A 19,831-nucleotide genomic window follows, 5' to 3' on the forward strand; every position below is an offset into this window, starting at 1 on the left:
GGGACACAGATGTGTTTTCTTGGCCTGCTGAATGTTTTAAAAGAATTCAAATTAGTAGCCAGCATTTTTAAATCGGGAAATTTTGCATGAAATTTTTATTTCTGGCTTTTCTTAAGAAGGTGGAAGTTCTGGCCAAGCTAGGGCTGCCATGCTGCATGGCAGTGAAGTGAAGCGAAGTGCGCCCCCTCGGTGACACCACCGCCCCAGCCACCCCTTGCTGCCAGCACTCCTCACTCTCTGGAATGCTCCCCCCTCCCTGGGCCCTGATGATACCTGCTTTAATGACGGCTCTTTACCCAGCAGATTTATTCCCTGATTAGGTGGATAAGAGTTCAGAAAAACAAACCAGAACCAACGAAGATACATCTTCCCGTATCACAGATGTATGTGAGGCAGTCTAGACTGTCTTTAATCATTTAGTTCTAACATTTTGATTTGTTTCCTTGTCAGTCTGTTTAGTTCCATGTGTAGCTCAGCCAGAAGACAATACTAATCAGGCCCATGGCCATGGAGTCTTTCCAAGTTAAAACTGCATGATCTCTGTCGTCTAGATGACTGTACTATTGTCCAGCTCTGTGACGATGATGATAAAAATGTTAGCAAATGTATGGCACATATAATCTACAGGCAGACTCTTCTATGAATATGAAGGACAGTCTCTTATGACCCTTGCATCTCAAAATGTGATTCATGGACCAGCAACAGATGCATCACTGGAGCTGATTAGAAATGCAGATTCAGGCCCCATCCTAGATTCACCGAACTAGAATCTGCATTTAGCAAGATATTCAGGAGATCATATGCACCTTAAAGTTTAAGGACTGATCTAGACTATAGGCAACTTGAAAGCTAGGCGTATCTGCTATACCTCTCTTCCTGCTAAAATTTACTTAAATGAACCTGTTAGACGATTAGTATATCTATATTCTTTTAAGCAGAACTGAATTATTGACGAGTTTTTAATTTGTTGCTGTTGTTTTGGAAGACACAGAAAATCAGAGAAAGATCAGACTCCTGAAGACTGACCAATTAAATGATTCACATTTGTTATAAAATTACAACCGACATATGTGAAAAAGCTTCTCCCCCCTTTTAGAGAGTTTGTATGCACACAGTTTATTAACTCTTGGGGATGTAAAATGATAGTCAGGATATCGTGATAAGCCTTAACATGAATGACATAATTCCATGTGAAGGGGGAAGCCAGAACAAGTTTATTTCAGATTTTTGTGAGAACAAAATGTTACATTCAGAGGAAAAAACAGTCAACAATGTTGGTAAGACTTTTATGAAAAACTGTTACTGGAGAAAAAAAATCAAACTTGGATATAATTTAGTATTTGAACTCTTCGACTAGGAAAACTTAGATATCAGCTAAATGCTATCGTATGACAAAAAATACAACTTAAAACCACATGAAATTTCTGTTTTTTAGTGAAGAATGAGGCTTTGTCAAAAAAATTCAATACAAAGGAAACAAAATCTAAAATAGGTAACTTTTTTTAGCAAGCCGGTTTAACATTCTGTTACTCTACAGCTGAACTTCAACAAAAATAGCTCATTTTAATCCCTTACATAAGAACAACAGATGTGCTGGCTGCAAATCATGTTTTTGAAAAAGACAATCTTTGTATTATACGTGTAGATATGTCAGCCTTGTAAATAAGCAGGCTTCCCACACCACAAATTACCAGGTCGTAAATTTTTTAAACCTACTCTATTGTCCTTCAGACAACACATTATTTTGCCATTTTAAATAAATAATAGACTTACAATAATTACATCAAGTTCTGAACAAGTAGGAAAGTCTATTTTTCACCAAAAACATAAGATGTATTTTTGGGGTAGATTCGTGTTTATATACCCAGGTTCACATTCTGCACACTTTCAGGATTCCTAGAGAGAAGCCTGCCTAGCCTCTCTCATAATCTCATTCTTAAGTAAACCAGTTTGTCAGGAAATTCCTTCCTTCTAACTACAACACCTTCTTAAAATTATGTCCTCTCAGTCTGGTCTCTGGAGAAGAGGGCTATATAGGCAAGGATGGCTGCTTCTCCTCTGCAAATGCCCTTTCACACTGAGGGCTCTGAGCCAATTCCAGGCTCCCGTTCCTGGGAACGGTTTACCATTTCTTATTTCTTTTTCTTGTGTTTCCTTCCTTAAAAACTGGGCTGGACCTATTTTCTCCTATGGTTACATTTTGCTTTCTGGTTGGCAAGTGATTACTTTAAAATTTAAACTTAGAATGTAACCTACTTATTCCAGAATTACAAACATGTAAAATATGAACAAATACTAGACATTGAAAAGACATTTAAATTTCCTGATAAGAGTAAAACATTCAGTCCCCAGCATTACTAGCATTTTAATCACGGTCAAAGAGTTCTAAAATACCTTAATTATATGTTATGATTGGCCATACATTCACCCAGACTTCACCGTGGGTAAGATACTATTGTACACATGCTAACCCGTCATAGACAGGATGCACGTGGAGTACATCAGCAAAGGGTAAAAGGAGCAAAATCTCTGGGAAACAGGAGGTGGGACAGAAAGAGGTTGGTAGAGGTTGGCTGGGGTGTCAGATCTTGGGGGCTAACAAAGATGGCACTGCAGACCCCAGGAGAGGGGGCTGACTTGAGAACCCAGCCACCCTGTACCTCTCCATGGTGGCTGAACAAGAAGAAATTAGAGTGGGACCAATCTGTCTGTTTTGTGACCTTTTCCAGTAGCTCTAGGCAGTTGAGAGGCTCTCTCAAAGATACGGGTTCATCCAGGGCTAGGGTTTTGTCTGTCAGAGATGAAAAAAATTCAGAATGGCAAGGGGGTTGAGGTGTTGCCACACACACACTTTGAAATTATAGACTTTGGAGTCTACGCTGGATGAGATGGAAAGTGAAAATATGAGTGGACTGAAGGCACATTAAGAAGTGGGAGAAAGGAGTAAGATCAACGGACTAGGTGTCCCTGAGAGGCCCCCCACGAGAAGGGAAGACAGTCACTGTCACAGCAGTGTATCAGCTGTCCCTGTGGCTGCAGTGTTGTTTACCAGTCAGCGGAACGCAGTTACGGTGTGCAGCTGTACAGGTGTGCACTGCATACTTTGGGGAAGCGACCCACATACACTGTGATGTAAATGACATCACCTGCAGCTGTGCAGTGGGATGGCCCTGTGAGAGACCTTGCATATTGTAACTGCAAGCCAAACTATGCTGTAAAGACATCCTAAATTCCATTCATCCCCACTTTAGTACACAAAGAAGTGCCTGATCCCAGAAACTATATGAAAATTTATGGGATTTCCTATCAGGTCACACAGTCTTTGGACTTAGGCAAGAAAGCATTTCCATTCTTAGGAAACCAAAGAAATGCAACATGTAACCAAGTGATCGCCTTGTGTGGGAGCTGCAGACAGGAGTGAGTACAATGAATAACTGTGGAATGTAGGTAACCCAAGTCCAGCAATCCTGGCTATATAGCCGCCTCCTTTGAGTGATGGAATTTTTGACACAGCAATTGTAGGTACGGTTTACTAGTGCATCCCATTAGGGTTCTGACTGAGAATCCGTCTAGTCAGTGTGCCAGCTGAAATCTCTGATTACAGATATAACTAGACAATGTAGGGAAGGGAACCCCCCAAAATTCATTTCCTTATTCTCCATAAAATTTGCCTGTCTGCAGAGATCCATACTTCACACCAGGTCTAAATATTCACAATTAAATAAACTCAAATAACTGAGATAGATGGAAAAGTATCTGCCAACCCCAGGAAATTTTCGAATTAAGTACAGACATGCTTAAGAGAATCAAAGCCATTAAATTAATACTTTTGCTTTAAGGAGCCTGTGTAAAAATTATGCACCTATAATGTTTAATAGCATTTGGCCTATTCCACTAGATTGCCTTGTAACCACAATTTAAAATAAATAGTTAAGTAACTTACTTAGAGTTGTGACTTTTAAGTTAGCATGTGCTTATGCTTACATACAGAACTGGATCATTTACGTGAACATCAGATTTTCATAAATTTGTAAGTTTTAGTATTTACACACATAGATTTTAATTAGGTTTATAAGGGTTATTTGAGTACTTGCAAAGGTTTTTAAGTTGCACAATTGAAGTACTTAAGTAAGATATTAAGTGCATTTAATATATTAAAGCAGTCTAAAAGGTTTGGGGGTGTTCCATTAACTACATATGAAATTGGAACCAAATATTATTTAAAGGCCTCTTTAAGTGACTACTAAAATCCACTAGACTTATTAATAGTGATATTTATAAGTTGAATTGAAAAACTCAAGGAATATAATCCCTAAAGAATTGGAAGCAGGGACTTAAAGGAATATCTGTACATTCAAGTTCATAGCAGCATTATTCATAATAGCCAAGAGGTAGTGTCCACTGACTGGTGAATGAATAAACAAAATACATACAACAGAATATTATTCAGCCTTAAGAATGAAAGACATTCTGACACATACTACAACATGGATGAACCTTAAGGACATTATTCTAAGTAAAATAAGCCAGGTACAAAAGGAAAAATACTGTATAATTCCACCTCTGTAAAGTATTCGGAGCAGTCATATTCCCAGAGACAGAAAGTAGAATGGTGCTTGTCAGGGGCTGGGGATGGGGGGAGAGGGAGTTAGTGCTTAATGGGTTCAGAGTTTCAGTTTCATAAGAAGAAAAAGTTCTGTGGATGGATGGTGGTGATGGTAGCACAAAAATGTGAATGTACTTATGTCACTGAACTGTACACTTAAAAACGGTTAAGATACCACATAATTTTCTGTTACGTGTATTTCACACAATTAAAAATATTTTTTAAAAGCTCTGGGAATAACCAGGGTTTTGAAATTATATTTAAATAAAGCAAACCTGAACTTTTAACATCAAAATAAATAAGCTTTGAGTTTTTTCATAAACAGAATCACCACTGAGGGCACTGAAACATCCCCCTTCCACACTGATCGCTTGCTCTGGGATAGATATTTTTTTTTTTACAACTGATTATAAGTGCACACAAAGCTGCATGGATCTTCTTAACTACATAGGTTGGCAGGTTCACAGCATTGGAATTACTGGGTTGACTATCCAGTTTGAAAATTATTACAGAACTGCTCTCTGAATAGGTAGTACCCATTTACACTCAACAGCAGTGTGGAAGAGAGGCTGTTTTCTCACACCCTCTCCAACACTAAATAGGCAAATGGTTTAATTTTTATTAATTTAATGAGTGAAAAATGGTTTCTCATTGTTTGTCTTGAATTATGACAGCAACTCACTGCCCCTGTTTATTGATAATCAAGGGAAAAAAATAACTGTGGCAGGCACTTTATAATGACCCTTTCTATATGTATATATATATATTTTTTGAGGTATAGTCAGTGTACAATGTTGTGTCAGTTTCTGGTGTACAGCATAATATTTCAGTCCTAAATATACATAGATAAATTTGTTTTCATGTGTAGTGACCCCTTCTGTAAACGATCTCACTTTATGCTAAAGCGCTAGAAAGGTATTTGTCATTTTTTAACATGACAAAATTAAAAATCAGAGTCTAAGTCATATGTGGAGAAACAAAGAGCTAGAAAAAAGTAAAGCTGAGACTGGATGTGGGCATCCACCTCACTCCGAAGTGCTGTGTCCACGAGACCGGACACACGGATCATCCACATTCTCAGCTTTTGGGAGCTTTGCCTTCTCCCAACAGACCAAAGCCCCTTACCACTTTAATACTATTGTCACAGCTCCACAAATGCCTCCTCCCTCCCTAAGTATAATCTCCTAACTCCCAACGAGCAAGCCCAATATTGCTTTGTTTCTGAGTTCTACCAAATAAGAGTCTCCATTTAGCCAGACTACATTAGGGAGAAACTCTCTCTTACACTGAGAGAAACATTAAAGACTCTGCTTCTGCAAATAGATGAGTAATTACTTTAATTACCACACTTGCATTGCATTTTGTTTCTAACATAATACCGTTATTTAATATTTCAGCAGAATGTGGACTCAGCAAATAAGGACCCCTTTCACCATTCTCTACAGTCTTTCAAAGCACAAGGCTACTGCTGACATCAAAGGGCACTTGAAGAATGAAGAGGCAGGAAAGATAATTAGGTGCTGGCCAGTGATGCAAACAAAATTGCTATCTTTGATGTCACGTTTCATAAGGATGAGGGTCATCAAAGATGTGGTCCTAAAACTTATGGCCTATGAACTTAAAGTGCACTCTCCCAAGAACAAAGCCAATTAACTTACTTTAAGGACAACAAAAATGCTTGAGATTATAAACTAATAAGATTATTTAGGCAGAAAGTTATTGTCACCTTTGAGAAAGTTAAAAAGACAAATATTTCATCGTGAGTTAATAAGGGGGCCAGAGGCAGAAACGATTCACAAAGCAGATGGATAATATGCAGGTCAAATCACCAAAGTACCACATTTTATGATATCTAAGAAAAACCCGTAGTTTAATTAAGTAGACCTGAATAACTTCAGGGAAAAGTAATACGGGCTCAGAAAGCATTTATCCATTATCAATAAAGTCAGCAACAGAATCAGTAAAAACTGATGTCCGAACAGATCTCACACACCCCTTGAACCAAACACAGTGAGGCCACAAGCCTGGATCACAGCAGCACTGAATGAAACATTAGGCACAATTTGCTGACGGAGCCTTATATAATAATATGGATGCCATGTACTATTTTCTTTCTGAAAGTCCTGCCTAAGTCAACTCCTCCTGAGCCATGCAGGCAAGCATACACATGTACAGACTCAACCAAACCTCATAAATCACAGCCTTCCCGCAGAACACGACGTACTATGTGATGGGAAAACAAAAGCCCTTCTCAGGGATTCTGTCCGGACGTAGAACTTCCAGTACAACATCTAACCAGAGGGCCTGCGATTTCTCCCGAGGACAGAGCAAGTGCCCTGTGATTCATTTACTGGAGTTTTAACTATTTGAGAGTTTTAGGGAAATGCTGAAGAACGAGGAAGACCATAGGTCATAAGGCCTTCTGAGGGGACACAGGTGGCATCTGTCAGTGGATCCACTTGACCTACACTGAGGGTCCGGCATGAGCGGCAGTCCCCAGTGATGAAGTGAATCATGCCTGGCCCTCTGACGGGAAACTTATACCTAAGTACTGGAGAGGCTCAAGATCAAAGAGATTCCCCAGTGAGCTCTCAGCAGACAGGATTCGGTACTACCATAACAGCTAAGGAAAATAAAATGGACCATATCCCACGCTGCCTGCAAGCTTGTAACTGCTGGAGAGGCGCAGGCAGCCTGACGGGTACTGGTACTAAGGGAACTTGCTTCATGAATAGACAAAAAACAAATTATAAGACTAAAATCTTTTTTTGGTTCAAGAAAGTAAACCCTTTCAATATTCAGACTCAACAAAAGAACGGAAAAACAAATGGTCACTGTTTCAAGCCAAATTAGTTGTCTAGAAGACCAGATGGAAGAGATAGCTTACAACACAGCAAAATTTCCAAGAAATTAGTATCATAAGTACACGATGAGACTTAGAGGACAGAGACTGAAGAGTAGAATGTAAATAATATAAATTCCAAAATAAGACTGAAAAAAAAAATAGGAAATAAAGAAATAATAGGAAAAAAATTCCTAAGCTTAAGTGAAACGTAACTTTAAATCTTCTGGTTAAAACTGCTCATAGTGTCGTAGACAAGAAAAATGAGGGAAAAAGATATACTCAAAAAAGAGCTTCATGAAATCTCTGAATATCTTAACCTTAAGACTAAAAGAAAAAAACAATCTTTCCATTTCCAGAGGCTAAAAAAGCAGGCTATCTACAAAGAAGATGAAATAGCCTAGCATTAATTTTCTTACTTGTAGTATCAAGAGTTAGAAATACAGTGAAACAACATTTACAGGTTATTAATTTATAACTTTTGATAAAGGATTCTTTTTTTAAAAATTTCTTGTTTTTACCAGCTTTATTGAGACATCATTGACATAACATTATGTAAGTTTAAGGTATACAGCTTGGTGATTTGATAGACTTAACATATTGCAAAATGATTACATAATAGATGAGTTAATACCTCCATCATGTCACATAATTATCATTTCTTTTTTGTGGTGAGAATATTTAAGATTTATTCTCTTAGCAAATTTCAAGTATATAATACAGTATTGCTAACTGTAGTTACCCTGCTGTACGATAAAGGATTCTTGAAGCAAAAAAGCTATATGATAATAGCTTAAAAGAATTATGCCAGGAATTGGGGAACAAGCGAGGTATTTGACATAATGAGGACCTGGAAATAAATTATGCCTAAGATCTCAACTTGGGACCGAGAGAGTGAACAAGGAAAATGTCTTGGAATGAGAGGAATAGGCATTACTTAATTTCTATTCTATAGAAAAGCTGTAAGAGAGGAATAGAGGTTGCAATACAATGGTAATCACTAGTTTAATGAAGAGTACAGAATTTCTTAAGGAAGAAAGAAGGGCAGTGGAAGGAGAGAAGTGAAATACAAGCGAGTAAGCCAAAAATGATAGGGAAAAGATAAAACTACAAAATATAATGACTTACATATATAAAGTAAAAGGGTGGTAATAAACCAAATATACTGAAATCACAATAAATATGAATATGCTTAGTTTCTAATCGAACAAATAAATCATTTGTAGATCTGTTTAAAATAATAAAATTTAGCTCTTTTCTGTCTATAAGATAACCATCAAAATGAAACGATTAAAAAAAAGTGGAAAACAAGACAAAGAAAAATCAGGGAAAATAAAGGATATAAAGCAGAAATGGTAAATAATCAACATCAAATACAGTGGAATTCAGGACAAAAAGCATTAACTGAGTCAAAAAAGAACCTTACATAAAGTTGAAAATTACAATTCATTAAGAGGACACAATATGTATACACTAAAACTATAATGAAATATCAAGGGGAAAACAAGGAAAGCTTAAAATTTTACGAGAGATCTTTTTCACATTTGACAGTGCAAGCAGACAATAAATAAGACGAACACAATCCACAAGCTTGCCTCAATAAATGGATTTACAATTTTGTTATCATATAAACAAAGAACGTGATATTCTTCTTCAGTTTTCATGGGACATTGATTAAGGCAATCAGATCTTGGTCATAAGCACATCATTACCTCTGTGAGATTCAGAAGATCCTGGAGTGGAGAGGTTCTACTGAATATTTTCTCTTCTACAGTGTGAAAGTCTGACTCAGCTCCCTTGCATAGAAAGATTTTAAGCAACATGGCTGAAAACATTCACCAGAAAAGAATACCTTGTATTCTTTTTTTTTCTTAAAGGACTCACAACCAACTTTTTAAACTGTAGAATCTATTTGTGAGATGAAACAGTATTTTAGAGAAAGAAACTTTAGCAGTTGTAAGTTTCACACCAATGTGGTTTGTTATAATTTATAATTGTGCTGTCCAAGACAGTAGCCACTAGCCACATGTGGCTTTCTAAATTTAAACTTTAAATAAAGCAAACATTCAGTTCCTCAGTCACACTAGCCACATGTCAAGTGCTTAAGAGCCACATGTGGTTAGTGGCTACCATACTGGCAACACAAAGAACATTTCCATCATCCCAGAAAATCCGACTGATGCACATTGGAGTAGTTGCCTTCCAACACCACCGGGAAATGTAGAACAAGACAGCGTTTGGTGCTGAGGCAAGAGTTCTTTAAGAAGGTACGTTTGAACTTATAAATCATTCCTATTCTTTTTCAGTGCCTACCATGAAGTTTGTGCAGTGTGAATGTCCATCATTTAAGATTATCTGTACAATAACTTTATTTGGTTGGCATGAATAACTCTTCTTTACAGATGATGACAGTAGGCTTAGATGGGTTAAATAAAAATTTCCAGAGTCACAAGACAGTGCATAACAGAGCCAGAATTTAAATGACAAATGTGTCTGACCCCAAAACCCACGTTCTTGGCCACCACAATCTGCTATCTCCCATTTTATTGCTCAGCATCTTGATCAATGGTCCTCGCTCTGCACTAAATGCTCCTTACTGTATGTATTTATTCTTTCCCTGGTTTTAAGACTGTAACATCTTTATTCAGCTAATAAATGAAGCCTGGCTTATTAAATACTTGGCTGGCCAGTTTGCTATGCCTCCAAAGAGGGCTGCCACTTCTCAGATGGCTGCATGTCCAACTGGATTTAGACTTTCCACTACACTCGGGAAGCAAGTACTTCTCAGCCATGAACTTTCTCTTTCAGCAGGTGCTCTAAGGCGTTATGGCCCAACTGACTTCAAATCCTAACAGCAGTTTGGCTTCTGTTCTCTGAGTAGGTGGACTACGAAGTACCCCTTCAGTGCTGGGAGACACCGCAGGGCTAGAGCTGCAGACAGTGCTGGCCAAGAGTCCGAGAAGCCAGACGCGACATCTACAGAAGGCGAACCATACTGCTCTGTAAACTTCCAAAATCACCTGCACTATTAGGTCGGTGTTGTGCTTGGCTGTGAGCTCTCCCAAAGTATCCAGGCCACTCTAGATGAGGCACACAAAAGCACTTTGAGAGCTGTAAGACATTATTTAAATTTTAATTATTTGCAATAACAAGTTTTAAAGATAGAACACCCTTAGGGATTATCTGTAGTGATGGTGTGATGAAGAGATGAGGAAATAAAGTTCAGAAAGCTTTAGCAACTGGCCTTAAGTCAAAAGAACTGATGTAACAGCGTAAGCCTCCTGACTCATTCTCCTGCAGTATTCAACAGAAAACGATCATTAGAGTCTTACAACTGATGGAATCGGGGGTGTCAAGGGATTTTCATGACAAAATAGGCCTGCTGAGTTGAGATCCAGAAATACGGTCTAACTCAGTAATCCCCAAGATATGGTCAATGGAACACCAGCTCCACAGAATATTAGAAGTATTATGTCAAAAAAGGATTCTGTGATCAAAAGTATTTGAGTTAAAGAAAGGAAAGATTGTGTGCATGTGTGCGTGCACGCGAGCGTGAAACTGTATGACTTTCAGGAGCCCTCCGTGTAATTATGTGCATTGTTAACCGCCAAGAAGAGGCTATAATAAGCAGTGTTCAAAATTTATTTGCTCATAAAATATTTTCATTCAATAGCATTCCTCAAGATTAGTGTGGGATGAAGCACACTTTGGCAAATGCTTATCTAACTTTATCAGCAGATGAGTCCCTTGTCACATCCTCAAACATGGCTGCTGGAATAGATTTAATAAGATGATATCTTTTGTGCAATTGGCTGTCCTCCAGATGACATCACTACTACCATAAATATCACAGAAAACTTTAGAAACTTGTGATATGATTGTACCACTCAAACTTTCTTAGCAGTTGCCAAACTATTGCCTAAACTGCTGATAATATTGGAAATATTTCTAAGTGATCACAGTTCAGAGATTTTTTGTTTCCTTGCATTATACTCTATATATCAAAGATCACATATTCTTCTAGAGTCTAAAATCTGATGCCCCATAATTAGTAATGGAAAGCGCATGGTCCCATACTCCTGTGTCAGATTTTGTCAGCAACGCAAGGATATAGTTATGTAAATAGTGACATGTATAGAGACAGAGACAGAGGTAGAGATAGAGTAAGATATCACTACTGTAAATATATCATGTATTTTTTCACTTTTCAGACCATCAAAGCAACCCCATGACATAGATACTATTATTTTGCCCATTTTAAGGATGAGGAAACTGAGACACAGTGGAGTTGGGTAATTTGCCCAAGGCCACAAAGTTACTAATTGGGTGAACCAGGGGAAAAAAGATGTGATAAAGAGTCACACAATTAGCTTTCTCAAATTTCTTTTAGAAGCTACTGACAATAATGAGATGAGGTATCTACATTTACTGCATGCAGTACTGAGATTTTCAAGTAATGTATCTTTTACTGGAAATCTTCACAGGTAAACTCTCATATTTTGGGGCTCTAGCATTACTGGCATGTAGAAGCACTTAGCATAATCAGTGAGAGCACAGGATTACAGTCAGACGGTTCTGGATTCACAACGTGCTTCACAAACCACTCACCTGTAGTCTTGAGTATGTTACTTTAATTTAGTTTCCTTATTTGTAAAACGAGCATAATGAGAGGCTTTACTTATAGCTTATGATGCAGATGTGCACATCATGAGATAAACACTTTAAGTGCTTAACACAGTGCCTGGCTTTTAATAAACGCTCAGCACCTGGTGGCTGTTCTTACGACCGTGGTTATTGTGGCTATTAATAAACATTTTTACAACACTCTCCAGTTTACAACACTCTTTTCTATGCTTTATTTCATTATAGCCATTATAGTAACACTGCAAGGTGAAGGATGAGAGAGGCAGAAAAGCCTACATCCACCTCACTGTGGCTTTGTTCCTCATAATTATATATGGATACAACTTTCGTGGACGTGAAAGCTGGAAGAAACCACTTAAGTGGATAGCAGGATCCTTCCAAGAAATAATACACTTCCTTATGGAGTTATTTTCTGTATTATTCAAGTTCCCTCTTTCCCAAAGACCTGTTTGGAATAAAAGCCAGGTTTCACAGCCTGAAAATTAATACGGTGCAGCCAGAAATAAATTATTTTGCAAAGAGAAATACCAGACTCACATAATTTTTACTCGGAGAAAAAAAAATCTCCCTTTTTACCTCGCCAGAAAGTACAATGGACAAATATAAAAGCACAACGTTTATGCATTTATGTGGTCTGTAAAAGAGAGCACCCTTTTGATTCATGACTCTTAGCCTTTATTCCAGCAGCACTGCTCTGGTCTGGCAACAAAAGCACCGTCATCAATTCGTGATTAGCCACGACATTATCTGGTTTTCAGATTATCTATTTCTACCTGCAGCCTCTATCTCCTTGCCAGGAGACTATGCCTCGTGCCACTGAGAGCAAGCCCTCAGTAGGGAGGAATTATGGCACAGAATACAACGAGATTGTCAGTGTCTGAGTTCATGGGAGACGCTCTGACTGCCTAACGATTAACATCAAAGGAAACCCCAGTTAAACGTCCACATGTTTCCAAACTTCGCTAACATTCCAGATATAGAAAAACATCCTGACGCTTAAGTAAATTTTAAATTTCCAACCAGATGCTCACTAGGTTAAGTCTATGTCTCTGGCTGCCTTCAAAAAGTAGGCTATGATTCTTATTATTTTATATCATCTATTCTATCTTCTGTCCCTAATTAGTAAAGGAAGTCAAACTTGCAGTCTTCTACTAGAAAAAACATCTCCTTTGAGTATAAATATACCCACACATTTCATATTATCTTTTTGGGTATATAACATAAGGGTTGTGCCCACTGTATTTCTACTCAGTGAGCAAGTTGTTCTAATTCCTAGGTAATTACAGAATACTTCTCATAATATATAGACAGGAAGTAATAAATCTCACAGGGTTCTCTTAATTAATCAGATATTTTGAGGGCAACTAAACTGTCTCCCAAAAAGGCTCTTCCTCATAAGTTTGAATAGGTGAGATGCACAGGACTGCCACAACACTGTGTTCAATACTGTATTATTCTAAAGCTGGATTCCCAACCAAAACGGATTTAGAGAGTTTGTGAAAACCATGATCAAAATATGTAATGAGCTATGTAGAGAAAATGTGAACATATTTGGCTTGTTCTGCATCCAAACCTATTTCCCATTTCAGGGAAAGCGCCACTGTGTGAGTTCTGGTGGGAGAAACTGATGCAAAGGCACATACTCAGAAACTTGTCTCCATAGCAAGAGGACACTGGAGGAAGCAAAGGACTGATCAGGTACTAACCAGCCAGAACTTCCAGCTGTCAGCTTCCCCGGCTTTTACCCAATCTCCAAGCTTCCTTCTCTAGACCTGCCTGTAGACTCTATATCTACCCTTTCCAATACATTCAGTTTGTTATTATTTTTAATGAGCCGAAGTTGGTTTCTGGGGTTTTCTGTTTTTTGTTTTTTGGGTCTTTTTGCAGTTAAGACCCCTGTTTCAGGTAGCACCCTATTCAAAGTGGAAACATTAAGTTTAAAATGCTAACTAAAATTAAGGACTCTCCATAATTTTTCCCGCGTGTACTTTTGCATGTAGGTTATGAAGCTCATGGGCACCATCATTCTTTGAATGGATGTCCAAGTTCTGATTAGAATTTTAGAACACTGATATATTAATAATACTTTGACCCGGAGTCCCAGTTTTTTAATCTTTCCCATGTCACCTGCAAATATTAATAATTAAGATATTTAAATGAGGCTTAACCCTTACAGAAGTGCACATGCTTGTTTTAGTAAAGATTCTTTGTAATCGTTACAATATGAAAAGCTGCTCTTGTCTAATTTATACTAACTTGTTAAGATGTGAGACCAGCCAAGAGGTGGCTAAAAGATACCAGCAAGAAATTAGACAGGCTGCACTGATTTAGGATTGACATGAATAAAAAGCACTTCATTAAAGGTAACATCCAACAAGTTATGGAGAGAGGGAATACTAGCTGAAAATGACATCCAGCCTTTTGGAAAACCACCTGGAACAGGCTAACTCTTTAACTTATCTTGAAAGATGCTGACAGTCCCAAAGCAATCTGTTACATTTGGGGCAGCAGGCTCAGGAAAGATTAAAGCCTGCCCGAATCCCAGGCCTGGATCTTCACTAATTCTATGTTAAAATTTTAATGAACAACCCAAGACAGGTAAGCCTGTGGGATGTATAAAACACAATGACTCTGAATCCATAAAAGTACCCCAAGCACTGAAAAATAAGTTGCCTGGGGGAAGAAACATCAGGAGATTTTAATAGTTTGAATAAAAAAGAATCATGATGGTTCTTAAAGCATTTTATCTGAACTGGTAATAGCTGGAAAAAATGTTAAAGTATATAGTAGTTCTAGTCAATAATATAATTCTCTTTATGGAGCAGATGAATCTGGTTGCCAGTAGAGGCTACTTAACAGCATTGCAATCCTTCTATCAGGTATGACTTCACTGCTATGAGGTAACATTTTCCACCACACATGTGATGGAAGCCTATGAATGACTGGGCTCTCCAGTATACTCCCAGAAGCTGAACTGCACAAGGAACGGGCAAGGCGTAGCTGTGGGAGAAAAACTGATTGTTTAAGATAAAAGTTCATTCAATTTCTTTTTTTAGATTTTCACAGAATTATAGCTTTTTACAATACAGTTAATTATCTCTACTTGAGCACATTCATTCTTTTTCATATGCTCTATGTACTCTGGGTCCTTTTAAGTTATTATTACTTAAGCATGAAGCATATATAGAATATTAAATATTTTAATATATCTAGATATTAGATACTTTTAAGCAGAAATAAGTGAACAAATCAGTAAAAGGTAATTAGTTAAAACTAAAATCTTCTGTATAAGAAAAAAATCACCATCCCTAAAACTTCAAAAGCAAACAACAGTCTGAGTGGATAACTGAAACCGTATAAATATAAATAAAAATAAACAAATTAATAAATACATATAGACATTAATTCTGTTTATGGCATATGTATATTGACATATGTACATATGTGTATACATATACCCACATGCTATAAACAAAGAATTAATGTCCAGAGTATATAAGGAATGCATGAAAATCAAAAAGTAAACACAAACACCTCTAGAATAGAAAAATATTACACAATTCACAAATGGTTGATAAATAAATGAAAAGATATGCAACTCGTCTTCAGAGAAACAAAATTATAGTAAATGAGGTATCACCAGATACACATCAGACCGGCCAGAAAATGTGGCAAGCACTGTTCCAGGCACCTTGCATATTTTGTGTCATTTACTCCTCATGAAACCTTTATTAGGCATGGTTATTCTTCTCATTTTACAGATGAGGAAAGTGAAGCACAGAGACTGGGTAGTATTCCAAGTCAATGAGCTAGTGGGTGGCAGGCCAAGCAGCCCAACTTCTTAACCTGACAACACAAAGTGTCAGATAATACTAAGACACTATTGGCTAAGAAGGGCCCATGTTCATGGTCAAGAGAAGTCTTTTGTAGAGCAATCTAACAATACCCAAGGAGTTGAAGATGCATACATCCAATCTTGTTCAGTCAAGAGAAACTCTTGCATATATGCACACGGAAACATTTTGAAAGAAGCACTTTTTTACTGAGAAAAATGAGAATCTAAATGTCTATCAGTTGAAGAATGCATAAGTAAATTGCTTTACATTTAAGCAATGGAATACTGCAGAGTAGTTAAAATGAATAAACTAGTTCTGTATGTATTAACATGGGAAAATCCCCAAAACAACATTAATGAAAATAAGTTAAAGAATACATGGAGAATGATAGCACTTACATTCATGACAAATATAAAATAATAATAATAATATATATATATATATATAAAATTTATGGAAACACTGAATGTAGTAAAGGTACAAAGTGAATGGGGTAAACACACTACAAGTTCCTAACAGTGATTACCTCTGGAAAAGCAGGGAAGTAAAAAGAACAAATGGGGTTTCAATTTTATCTGTAAAGTTTGATTTCTTTTTAAAAAAGAAAGAGCAAGAAATGATCTGAAGCAATTTTTTACAAGTCAGTTTTCCTTTCATTTGGTGGTATGCTGTGCACATGAAAGATTTCTTGCAATGTCTTTCGTCATATTCCAGACTTTTAAAATTATCCATAGTATTACACTTTAAAAGATCACTTAATTAAGAACAGAGCATTCCTAACCAACTGAGTGATCGGGGGGAATTCTGTCCTGTTCTCTAGGACTAAATCAAACTTCTTGTGTAAGTACAGAATCTATTTAGAGGCAGTTCTGAGTTTCTTTAACTCCAGGAGATCAGACATATCTCACTAATGCCCGTATATAAAAATAACTTCAGGGTTAGAACGTTATGTTATCTGACCTATATTCTTTATCCTTAGACTTGCCTTCTGAGGGCTATCAGAGATAAGTCAAAGCACAGAAGAAACAAAACACAGTTGTTCTTATAAACCCAGAAGACAACATTAAATAAAAGTCCTCTAAAGAAAAATTACTATATCATGACTTCTTATTCCACACAACTGTACATCTACCATAAATGGAGTACAATGTGAAAACCTTTTACAATCTCAAGATAACCCCACTGACAATGGGTTTTGAAAAAACTAAAGTAAATGATAAATATTTAGGAACAATACTTCTAGCACATTAGTCACATTAACATTATCACATTAATATTTATAATGAAAGACAGACAGATAATTATTCAAAACAATGATTTGCCTAACCAATATATAAATATGTAAAAAATTATTGTTCGCAACACTACAGTTCCTTGGCTCTTTTGTCTTCAAAACACACTCACCTCTTTCCTACCTTAGGGCTTTTTCCTTCACAATGTCCTTTCTAAGAACTTCATTCCTTCAGTTCTTAAAATGGATACTTTCTGTTCATCCTATAGGCCTGTGCTTCAATATCCAATTTTCTCTCTTTTCAGGCACATAGAGAACTGTGTATACCTATATTTCTAAAAATTAGATGTAGCCATGTCATGGGACTCTGGCCAATCATATGAGAACAGATGTCACTTCCAGGCAAAAGCCTTTAAGGGCCAGTAGGTAAGTCTTCATGCTCCCCTTCCTCGCTGTGGTGACCCTGCAGGCATGCGTGGAGACAGTCTCCTTCACTCTGTATCCCTAAGTAACTATGATAAACAAAGTTCCCCTGACACCTCACACTGCACACTTGGTTATGTAGGGTGAGCAGAAATTACCCTTTGTTTATTAAGTAAACAAGCCACAGAGACTTGATGGCTGCTTGTTACAGTAGCATACTCTAGACCATCCTCACTTATACAAGGTCTCGGATTAAATGGTACTTCTTCAGAGTGGAATTTCTTACACAATCATTTGAAACTGCTTTAATGCATTATCTTGGAAAACGTTCTGTTTCCTTCAGAGCATTTATCACAGTATTATTTAAGTGTATGGTTTCTTTGTTTTAAATTTTCCCAAACAGACTGTAAGCACCATACAAAAGAGATTTCAAATGTCTTGGGTATAGTGGCTTCCCTCATACCTAGCACAGAGACCAGTAGATGATAATATCTTCTTAGTAAACATTTGCTAAATGAATGACTGTTTCACTTTATTTCATTTAAAATAATATGTTAGGTACTTTACAAATTTTGATACACAGTTAACATGCTTGGGCAAGAAATTCCAATGACAACAAAGAGTTAAAATGCACAAAACTTCTCATACCATGTACAAAAGTTCTAAACTTGAATATCCTATGACTTACAAACTTTTTTTACATTTGAGACACAACTGCTTCAATTTAGATGACATCACTTACAGAAGATTTCTTGATTTATCATTAAAAAAAATAATTTCAGATAAACTCAGATCCGGTTAATGTAAACAGCATAGATTTAAACTTACCCACCATATAAAAAGTCATAGAAGTTATAAAAATGACATTTTATTGAAGTTGTAAAGAACACAGATACTAAGCTGGAGTCCTTACTCTCCTGCTAGCAATTTAATAAACGTTTCAGTCATATTTATGACTATTTCATTTTCCACATATCTTTTGTTGCCAGGATAAAACCTTAGGAGTTCATGCTTTAATAAACTCAGACTCAAGAATCTATTACAAAAATGAATTTTAGGCTGGCATCCACTGAAGCCCTAAATCTTCTCGTTCGAACTGCCAGGATGTAAGGTAAAAACAGTTGCTGCGCTAACACTCTTTGTCAGCTGCCCTACTTTGCCAACAACTATATATCAGCCACGGATTGTCGGTCAGCTGCAATCTATCATATATTTTGTGGTAGAGTCTAGCATGCCTGGAGGTCTCAGCTCAATAACATTTCAAGATCGACCTTCAGACAAGGCAAAATGCCACTGCTAGCAAGAAAATTTAGACTAAATATGGTCAAAATGAACTATTTCTATACAATCATGCTAGATCAGAGTCAATAATGGCAACTGCACCTGTTGCAATTTAGCTACGATTTCTAGTCATTAAGGAGTATTTGACCAAGATAGCCCGCAAAACACCTGATCAAGTTTCATTGGAATATTTGTTCTCATAGAAATTACTTAGCTATATTTTCCTCTGATTTGGATTTGTTTTTCTCCTTTACATGCTTTTAGACTCTTGTTTTCCTATCCTTCATTTAAAACATTCTTTTCTTTCTGCAATACATAAGAAATGTTGAATGCTCTCAGGTGATGCATGCCTCTAATACCATAATGCAGTTAAAAGCCCTGGCTTTCTAGTAAATGTGTTTGCATCTCTGCCTTGTAATCATGATTGTTAAATAATAGATGAATCCATTTTTTAAAGGAAAAGAATTATGATTCTTTATAATAATAAAAATAATAGGAAATTTACTCCTTACAGTGAGGTAGGTGTAATTTCTATATTCAATAGACACTTGAGGGAGGGTAGTTACTATGTCCAAAGCAATGCACGCATAAAAAACAGTACATATGTGTATGCGATTCGTTATAATCCATGATCAGAAGAACAATACAGTATAGAATAGCAGTATAGCAGAAAGAGTACACGTTAGACTCGGACAAGACCTGGGTTCAAATCTCAGTGCCACCATTTACTAACTTCCTGATGCTAATTTAGTAAAAAATAATTCATAGAAAGAGCCTTACCACATAGTAGGTGCTCATTAAAAAATAGCTGTTTATCTTATCCTTATTTATACAAGACTTCCATAATTTTCTGTTAATGGGCAGCATTGCCCAAGCATTGTATGATAAGCGTGCATTATGTTTATATATAGAAAAATAAATCATATAAAAATGTAATATTTATTATGTTGAAAATTTGAGATTAGAGC

The 19,831-nt window shown here is 36.8% G+C and overlaps 1 protein-coding gene across 2 annotated transcripts in view; it reads right to left on the bottom strand.

Annotated features, from left to right (window-relative positions):
- Positions 1 to 19,831, bottom strand: part of FBN2 (fibrillin 2) — a 207,360-nt gene that overhangs the window by 151,060 nt on the left and 36,469 nt on the right. Inside the window, exon 1 of one of the 2 annotated variants that reach the window (XM_074360604.1) lies at positions 9,161 to 9,260. The exons of the other annotated variant lie outside the window; for it this stretch is intronic. The gene's annotated coding sequence lies outside the window, so the exon portion shown is untranslated. Of the gene's footprint in view, positions 1 to 9,160; positions 9,261 to 19,831 lie in introns of those variants that run through there. 2 annotated transcript variants of the gene reach the window in all.

The sequence above is a fragment of the Camelus bactrianus genome, chromosome 3 (genome assembly GCF_048773025.1).
Source record: "Camelus bactrianus isolate YW-2024 breed Bactrian camel chromosome 3, ASM4877302v1, whole genome shotgun sequence".
Taxonomy (NCBI): Eukaryota; Metazoa; Chordata; class Mammalia; order Artiodactyla; family Camelidae; genus Camelus; species Camelus bactrianus.